Here is a 9,246-nt window from a genome sequence, read left to right as displayed (position 1 = left end):
CCTTAGGTTTGATCTTCTCATTGAGTCCTGGATTTCCTGTATGTTTTGGACCAGTAGCTTTTTCCACTTTACATTATCTTTGACAGTTGAGTCAATGATTTCTATGGAATCTTCTGCTCCTGAGATTCTCTCTTCCATCTCTTGTATTCTGTTGGTGAAGCTTGTATCTACAGCTCCTTGTCTCTTCTTTTGGTTTTCTATATCCAGGGTTGTTTCCATGTGTTCTTTCTTGATTGCTTCTATTTCCATTTTTAATTCCTTCAACTGTTTGATTGTGTTTTCCTGGAATTCTTTCAGGGATTTTTGTGATTCCTCTCTGTAGGCTTCTACTTGTTTATTTATGTTTTCCTGTGTTTCTCTAAGGGAGTTCTTCATGTCTTTCTTGAAGTCCTCCAGCATCATGATCAAATATGATTTTGAAACTAGATCTTGTTTTTCTGGTGTGTTTGGATATTCTGTGTTTGCTTTGGTGGGAGAATTGGGCTCCGATGATGCCATGTAGTCTTGGTTTCTGTTGCTTGGATTCCTGCATTTGCTTCTCGCCATCAGATTATCTCTAGTGCCACTTTGTTCTTCTATTTCTGACAGTGGCTAGACTGTCCTATAAGCCTGTGTGTCAGGGGTGCTGTAGACCTGTTTTCGTGTTTTCTTTCAGCCAGTTATGGGAACAGAGTGTTTTGCTTTCGGGCGTGTAGTTTTTCCTATCTACAGGTCTTCAGCTGTTCCTGTGGGCCTGTGTCCTGAGTTCACTAGGCAGGTCACTTGGAGTAGGAAGGTTTGTCTTACCTGTGGTCCCGAGGCTCAAGTTTGCTGTGGGGTGTTGCTTATGAGCTCTCCGTGGGGGCAGCAAACAGGAAGATCTGCGCCGCCTTTTCTGGGAGCTTCTGTGCACCAGGGTTCCAGATGGCGTTTGGTGTTTTTCTCTGGAATCAGTAATGTGGGCAGAGTGCAGTCTCTTCTGGTTTCCCAGGTGTGTCTGCCTCTCTGAAGGTTTAGCTCTCCCTCCCACGGGATTTGGGTGCAGAGAACTGTTTATCCGGTTGGTCCCTTCAGGTTCCGGCGGTGTCTCAGGCTCAGGGGACCTGCTGCTGCTGTACCCTTATCCAAGGGAACCCAGAGGCCGTATACAGTTTCCTCTTGGGCCAGGGATGTGGGCAGGGGTGGGCAGTGTTGGTGGTCTCTTCCGCTCTGCAGTCTCAGGAGTGCCACCTGTCCAGGCGGTGAGGTCTCTCTCCCACGGGGTTTGGGAGCAGCGAGCTGCTGCGGGCAGGAATCCACGGGTTTGGTGTACCTCATTTTTAATAGGGTCATTTGACTCTCTGGAGTCTAATTTCTTGAGTTCTTTGTATATTTTGGATATTAGCCCTCTATTGCATGTCGAATTGGTAAAGATCTTTTCCCAATCTGTTGGTTGCTGTTTGGTCCTAATGACAGTATCCTATGCCTTACAGAACCTTTGCAATTTTATGAGGTCCCATTTGTCGATTCTTGATCTTAGAGCATTGGTATTTTGTTCAGGAAAATTTCCCCAGCGTCCATGTGTTCGAGATTCTTCCCCACTTTTTCTTCCATTAGTTTGAGTGTATCTGGTTTGATTTGGAGGTCCTTGATACACTTGGACTTTGTACAAGGTAACAAGAATGGATCAATTTGCATTCTTCTACATGCTAACCTCAGGTTGAACCAGCACCATTTGTTGAAAATGCTATCTTTTTTCCACTGGAAGGTTTTAGCTCCTTTTTCAAAGATCAAGTGACAAAGGTATGGGGGTTCATTTCAGGGTCTTCAATTCTATTCCATTGATCTACCTGCCTGTCTCTGTACCAATACCATACAGTTTTTTATCACTATTACTCTGTAGTACAGCTTGAAGTCAGGGATGGTGATTTCCCCAAGAAGTACTTTTAATGTTGAAAATAGTTTTCAATATCCTGGGTTTTCTGTTATTCCAGATAAATTTTCAAATTGCTCTTTCTAACTCTATGAAGAATTGAATTGGAATTTTGGTGGGGATTGCATTGAAACTGTAGATTGCTTTTGGCAAGGTGGCCATGTTTTACAATATTAATCCTGCCAATCAATGAGCATGGGAGATCTTTCCATCTTCTGAGATTTTCAATTTCTTTCTTCAGAGACTTGAAGTTCTTGTCATACAGATCTTTCACTTGCTTGGTTAGTCACACTGAGGAATTTACGTTATTCACGACTATTGTGAAGGATTTCATTTCCATAATTTCTTTCTCAGCCTGTTTGTTCTTTGAGTAGAGGAAGGCTACTGATTTGTTTGAGTTAATTTTATATCCAGCCACTTTGCTAAAGTTGTTCACCAGGCTTAGGAGTTTTCTGATGGAATTTTTGGGATTGCTTAAGTATATTATCATATCATCTGCAAATAGTCATATTTTGACTTATTCCTTTCCAATTTGTATTTCTTTGACCTCCTTTTGTTGTCTGAGTACTCTGGCTAGAACTTCAAGAACTATATTGAATAAGTAGGGAGAGAGTGGGCAGCCTTGTTCTAGACCCTGATTTTAGTGGAATTGCTTCAAATTTATCTCCATTTTGTTTGATATTGGCTGCTGGTTTGCTATATATTACTTTTGCTATGTTTAAGTATGGGCCTTCAATTCCTGATCTTTCTAAAACTGTTAGCATGAAGGGGTGTTGAATTTTGTCAAACACTTTCTCAGCATCTAATGAGATGATCATGTGTTTTTTTTTTCTTTGAGTTTGTTTCCATAGTGGATTAAGTTGATGGATTTCTGTATATTGAGCCTTCCCTGCATACGTGGGATGAAGCCTACTTGATCATGATGGATCATCATTTTGATGTGTTCTTGGATTCAGTTTGCCAGAATTTTATAGAGTATTTTTGAGTCAATATTCATTAGGGAAATTGGTCTGAAGTTCTCTTTCTTTGTTGGGTCTTTGTGTGGCTTAGGTATAAGTGTAACTGTGACTTTATAGAAGGAATTGGGTAGTGTTCCTTCTGTTACTATTTTGTGGAATAGTTTGGACAATATTGGTATGAACTCTTCTATGAAGGCTTTATAGAATTCTGCACTAAACCCATTTAGTCCTGGGCTTTTTTTGGTTGGGAAACTTTTAATAACTGCTTCTATTTCTTAAGAGTTATGGGACTGTTTAGATGGTTTATCTGATTCTGATTTAACTTTGGTACCTGGTATCTGTCTAGAAAATTTTCCATTTCATCCATATTTTCTAGTTTCATTGTATATAGGCTTTTAGAGTAGGATCTGATATTTTTTTTAATTTCCTGAGATTCTGTTGTTATCTCTCCCATTTTATTTCTGATTTTGTTAATTTGGACACACTTTCTGTGCCCTCTGTTTAGTCTGGCTAAGGGTTTGTCTATGTTTTTTTTATTTTCTCACATAACCAGCTCCTGTTTTTATTGATTCTTTGTATAGTTCTTTTTGTTTCTACTTGGTTGGTTTCAGCCTTGAGTTTGATTATTTCCTGTCTTCTACTCCTCTTGGGTGTATTTGCTTCTTTCTGTTCTGGAGCTTTTAAGTGTGCTGTCAAGCTGCTAATGTATACTCTCTCCTGCTTCTATTTGGAGGCACTCACAGCTATGAGTTTTCCTCTTAGCATTGCTTTCCTTGTGTCCCATAAGTTTGGCTATGTTGTGCCCTCATTTTCATTAAATTCTAAAAAGTCTTTAATTTCTTTATTTCTTTCTTCACCAAGTTGTCATTGAGTAGAGTGTTGTTCAGTTTCCATGTGTGTGTGGGATTTCTGTCGTTTTTGTTGTTATTGAAGACCAGCCTTAGTCCATGGTGATATGATAGAATACATGAGATTATTTCAATATCCTTGTATCTGTTGAGGCCTGTTTTGTGACCAGTTATATGATCAGTTTTGGAAAAAAGGTACCATGAGGTACTGAGAAGTAGGTATATTCTTTTGTTTTAGAATGAAATATTCTATTGATATCTGTTAAATTCATGTGGTTCATAACTTCTGTTAGTTTCACTGTTTCTGTTTAGTTTCTGTTTCCATGATCTGTTTATTGATGAGAATGGTGTGTTGAAGTCAAATTCTTTTATTTTTGACTGTGGTGCAATGTGCGCTTTGAGCTTTAGTAAAGTTTCTCTTATGAATGTGGATACCCTTGCATTTGGAGCATAGATACTCAGGATTGAGAATTCATCTTGGTAGACTTTTTTTATGAGTATGAAGTATACTTTATCATCTTATTTGAAAACTTTTGTTGGAAAGTCGATTTTATTCAATATTAGAATGGTTTCTCCAGCTTGTTTCTTGGGACCGTTTTCTTGGAAAAATTTTTTCCAGCCTTTTAGTCTGAGATAGTGTCTGTCTTTGTCACTGAGGTGCATTTTTCTGTATGCAGCAAATGCTGGGGTCTGTTTACATGTTCAGTTTGCTAGTTTATGTCTTTTTATTGATGAATTGAGTCCATTGATGTTAAGACATATTAAGGAATAGTGATTGTGTTTCCTTTTATTTTCATTGTTAGAAGTGGAATTATGTTTGTGTGGCTCTCTTCTTTTGGGTTTGTTGAAAGATTACTTTCTTGCTTTTTCTAGGGAGTAGTTTCCCTTCTTGTGTTGGAGATTTCCATCTACTATCCTTTATATGGCTGGATTTGTGGAAAGATATTGTGTAAGTTTGTTTTTGTAATGGAATATCTTGGTTTCTCCATCTATGCTAATTGAGAGTTTTGCTGGATAGAGTAACCTAGGCTGGCATTTGTGTTCTCTTAGGCTTTGTATGACATCCGCCCAGGATCTTCTGGCTTTCATAGTCTCTGTTGAGAAGTCTGGTGTAATTCTTATAGGTCTGTCTTTATATGTCACTTGACCTTTTTTCCTTACTGATTTTAATATTCTTTCTTTGTATTGTGCATTCAGCATTTTGATTATTATGTGATGGGAGGAATTTCTTTTCTGGTCAAATCTATTTGGAGTCCTGTAAGCTTCTTGTATGTTCATGGCATCTCTTTCTTTAGGTTATGGAAGTTTTCTTCTATAATTTTGTTGAAGATATTTACTGGCCCTTTAATTTGGGAAATTTTGCTCTCTTCTATACCTATCATCCTTAGGTTTGGTCTTCTCATTGTGTCCTGGATATTTTGGGTTAGGAGCTTTTCGCATTTTGCATTTTCTTTTGCTATTGTTTTAATGTTTTCTATGGTATCTTCTGCCCCTGAGATTCTCTCTTCTATATCTTGTATTGTGTTGGTGATGCTTGCATCTATGACTTCTGGTTTCTTTCCTAGTTTTTCTATCTCCAGGGTTGTCTCCCTTTGTGATTTCTTTATTTCCATTTTTAGATCCTGGGTGAATTCGTTCAATTCCTTCATCTGTTTGGTTGTGTTTTCCTATAATTCTTTAAGGAATATTTGTGTTTACTTTTTAAGTCCCTCTACCTGTGTTTTTTTCTTTTTCTTGTATTTCATTAAGGGAGCTTTATATGTCCTTCTTAAAGTCCTCTATCTTCATCATGAGATGTGATTTTTAAATCATAATCTTGCTTTTCCTGTGTGTTGCCACATCCAGAACTTACTGTGGTGGGACAATTGTGTTCTGGTGACATCACAAAGCCTTGGTGTCTGCTGCTTAGGCTATTGTGCTCGTCCTTCTGTTTATCTGTGGTGTTAGTTGGTCTTGCTGTCTCTGATGTTCCTCCTGTTATCCTGTGAGCCTATGATCTCTTGGGGGTTCCCTCTTTGGACAGTTATTGGATCAAAAGTGAGGTCTCACCTGTGGGTTTAGGAGTGAGAGCACTCCTAGACTACCAGTTCTCTCTGGGCAAAATTAGGTATGGAGGGTTATGGAACAGTTTTAGCTCTGGGGGCAGATGGAGACTGGAAGGAAGGATAACTGGGTTCTGATGATGCCCACATGTATTGGCTTCTGTTGCTTATGGTCTTGCGCTTGCCTCTTGCTATCTGGTTATCCCTAGTGTCTGGTGGTCTGGGTGACTCTGTCTGGAGTCTGTCTCTTTTTTCTTGGGTTGCTTCAGGTCTCCTGGTAAGCCTGTGGCCCTGGCTGTAGCAGATCCCCTGTGGAGCCTTCAACTGGAGGGTCTTCAGAGGGGCAGAGAAGCTACTGATCTGTTGCCCTGGCTGCAGTAGATCTCCAGGGAGGCCTTCAGACTGTTGGGTTTTCAGAGGGGTAGTCAAGCTGGTCTGTGTGAAGCTAGGGAGGCTTTCTGTCTTTTGGGTCAGTCACTCTGCATGCCACAAAGTCCCCAGGACGTCTTCAGACTGTGTGTCAGTTGCCCAGTTGCCCTGTGTACAGAGGAACTCTTGGGATGCCTTCAAGCTGTGGTGTCCAGGGTGCAATGGTTCTCCTAGGATGTCTCCAGCTGTGGTGTCAGATGTCCTGAGTGCAACAGATCTTCTGGGATGCCTCAGGATATGGTGTCTTCCAGGGAGCAGACTAGCTAGCAGTCTGTCCCAGCAGAAAGTGTTTGCTTATTATTTATAATTAGAATTTATTAATTTGTGTGTATGAGAGAGAGAGAGAGAGAGAGAGAGAGAGAGAGAGAGAGAACAAGACAGAGAGACAGAGAAACAGAGAAAGGCACAGAGATACAGACAGAGGGAAAGGAAGAAGGAGAGGGAGAGGGAGAGGGAAAGGGAGAGGGAGAGGGAGAGGGAGAGGGAGAGGGAAAGGGAGAGGGAGAGGGAGAGGGAGAGGGAGAGGGAGTGAGTTGGGTGTGTGCAGGATCTAGTGTTTGTGTAGAGGTTAGCTCTGTGGCATTTCTTCTTGCTTTTTCATCGAGGCAGGGTCTTCTTGTATTTGGGTTGTGTTATCTTCAGATAGCTGAAGTATGAACTTCCAGGGGACTTGCCCAGCTTTGCCTGCCAACAAACATGTAGATATGCTCTACATGAAAGTTTTTAAAAAATAAGTTTTTCAAATTTGTCATAAAGAAATTGACTTTTGTAGATGAAATATAAGTTGATTTGCTCCTTTGGTGAGTCATACCAGGTGTTAATGTGAATAGATAAAAATACAGTAACATTCTAAAATCACATAAAAGGACTCAAAAATTATAATATATTTTAATTTGCTCTTGTCACTCATTAATTAACTGAAAGACATTATTTGGTGAAAATTTATTTTATTCCATTCTAGCAGCTAGTGTTCTGCAGCAAACATAATAGAGGAAGCTTGGTTTGGGGTCAATTACCTGTCAGGTATGCACATTAGGTCAGTGCATAGAGTTGTTAACTCAAGGACAGGAGTTTCTTGCTCAGTAACAGCAGTGGAGACTTTAAAGTCCCAGATTAGGCATCTATGATCCATCATCTTCTTTTTTTATTATTAGCCAAAAACCAACCTGTAATGAAATGGACCAACTTTGGCCTTTGTTATGGTATCTGTATCAGACTTGTGTTACCTCAGTCCATGCTGGTGAATGTGGTGCCTTGCGAGTCCCCATCTCCCTGGAGATGTGGACTATCTTAGCAATAATCATAATTTCTTTTTCCTTTTCAGTTCATCACCTTGTGTTTATTCTTGGAAGTTTTTGTCTCTCATGAAGGTTGGATACTTAGGTTATTGACACAGACCAAGAGCCAGGAAAAGCACATGTCACCTGGGGTTTAGAACTCTTGTCTAAGGGAAGGATAATAGCTTCCAGTGCAGCTCATTGTGGTGATGGGTCCTAAGTAGAAGCTCCCAGGCTTTCATTGAAAACAAATAATTGCTCCTTCCCATTGGGTACCATTGTCTCTTAATGTAGCTAGTACATTTTGGGAAAGCTGTGTGAAGAAGGTTCTATGAGTTATTGATTTTGCTTCTTGTGGCAGAGTTAAAGATAACAAGGCATCCAAAAGGTGACTGCTACATTTCTCATGTAAAGTCAGATGATATTTTATTCTTGAAAGTTTAATAATTTATATAATGTATATCGACCATGTTCAACTACCAATGCTATTGGTCATATTCATCTACCCATACCTCCTTTGTCTGTGCTCCTGCTCCATATTCCCACCAACTTCCCTTTTTTCCTTGTTTTATTTTATGTTTTGAGGGAGAGTCTCATTATGTAGCCCTTACTATCCTGGAACTTACTATAAAGACCAGGTTGGTTTGGAACTCACAGAGACCTGCTTGCCACTGTTTCCTAAGGGCTGGGATTATGTTTTTTTGTCCTCTAAAGTATTTTTTAATAATAACCACAAGCCCAGTTAATGCTGCCCATATGCTTATGGGAATATGCAGCAATCCTCTGGTTCAGGTTAGGGTTAGCCTGTGGGGCCTGAGTTATTGACCAGTGGTCATTTTCCTAAAGGGAGTGACCTCTTAGCCAGTTTCCAGCATCCTATAACTCTTCCAGTATGGGTAGGACCTCTTTGTAGATCCATTCTGGAATTTTGACTGGTTTTTGTCTTTATCAGGTTTGGTGCAGGCAGCAGCATCTGATGTCTACAAGCCAGCGTTTCCGAGCTCTCTTCCTACTGACTTCTACATTCTAATGTCTACATCTAATGTCTATGAGTCAGCGTTTCCGAGCTCTCTTCCTACTGACTTCTACATTCTTTCGGCTCCCTTCTTCCACATGTGTTTGCCTAACTGAGCAAAATCCCCATTACACAGATTTCAAATACTAATCTTCTGATGGGATCATGATTTTACTTTACATACTATAAATGACACTGTCAAAATTTGTGACATATCCTTTTCTCTTTAAAATTTCTTATTCATAGAATTTGGCATTTATAAACTTTTACATACATTTTATATACACTATACATACATTCTCCAAGTGTATGTGTACACAATGCTTATAAACCACTCTTTCTCCCTACTACTTCTCTCTAACTTTCCTCTTCCTCCAAGTTCCTTTCTCTCACTCATTTCTGTTTTGTGACTTGCTGTGTTTAACCAGGTTTCTCTAATTCTGAACCCATAGTTCCTTAGAAACTCCTGATAGGGGTGTTAATACTTTATAAAAATAGTGCGTAACCTAATTTAAAAAATAATTAAAAAATTTAAATGTCAACCCCCCCTAACTCAAGTGTATTTCCCTATTGATCATGTGTACTTTCCCCCTGAAGTTTGTATGTACATGAAATTCAGAGTGGTTTCAGAGTACTTAAGTAGCTAGATCTTGGACTTAATTTCACTAAGTGAAATTTCCCTCAATCTGCCTTTTATTTTCATCGATGCTATCCTCTAACCCTCATGGAAAGGTGGAAGGATGACCAGTTTTGTGAGAAAGTGGTTTGATGTAACTGGCTGCAAT

Source organism: Rattus norvegicus, chromosome 2 (assembly GCF_021556685.1).
Source record: "Rattus norvegicus strain SHRSP/BbbUtx chromosome 2, alternate assembly SHRSP_T2T, whole genome shotgun sequence".
Classification (NCBI taxonomy): Eukaryota; Metazoa; Chordata; class Mammalia; order Rodentia; family Muridae; genus Rattus; species Rattus norvegicus.
Note: the sequence above shows the minus strand (reverse complement) of the source record.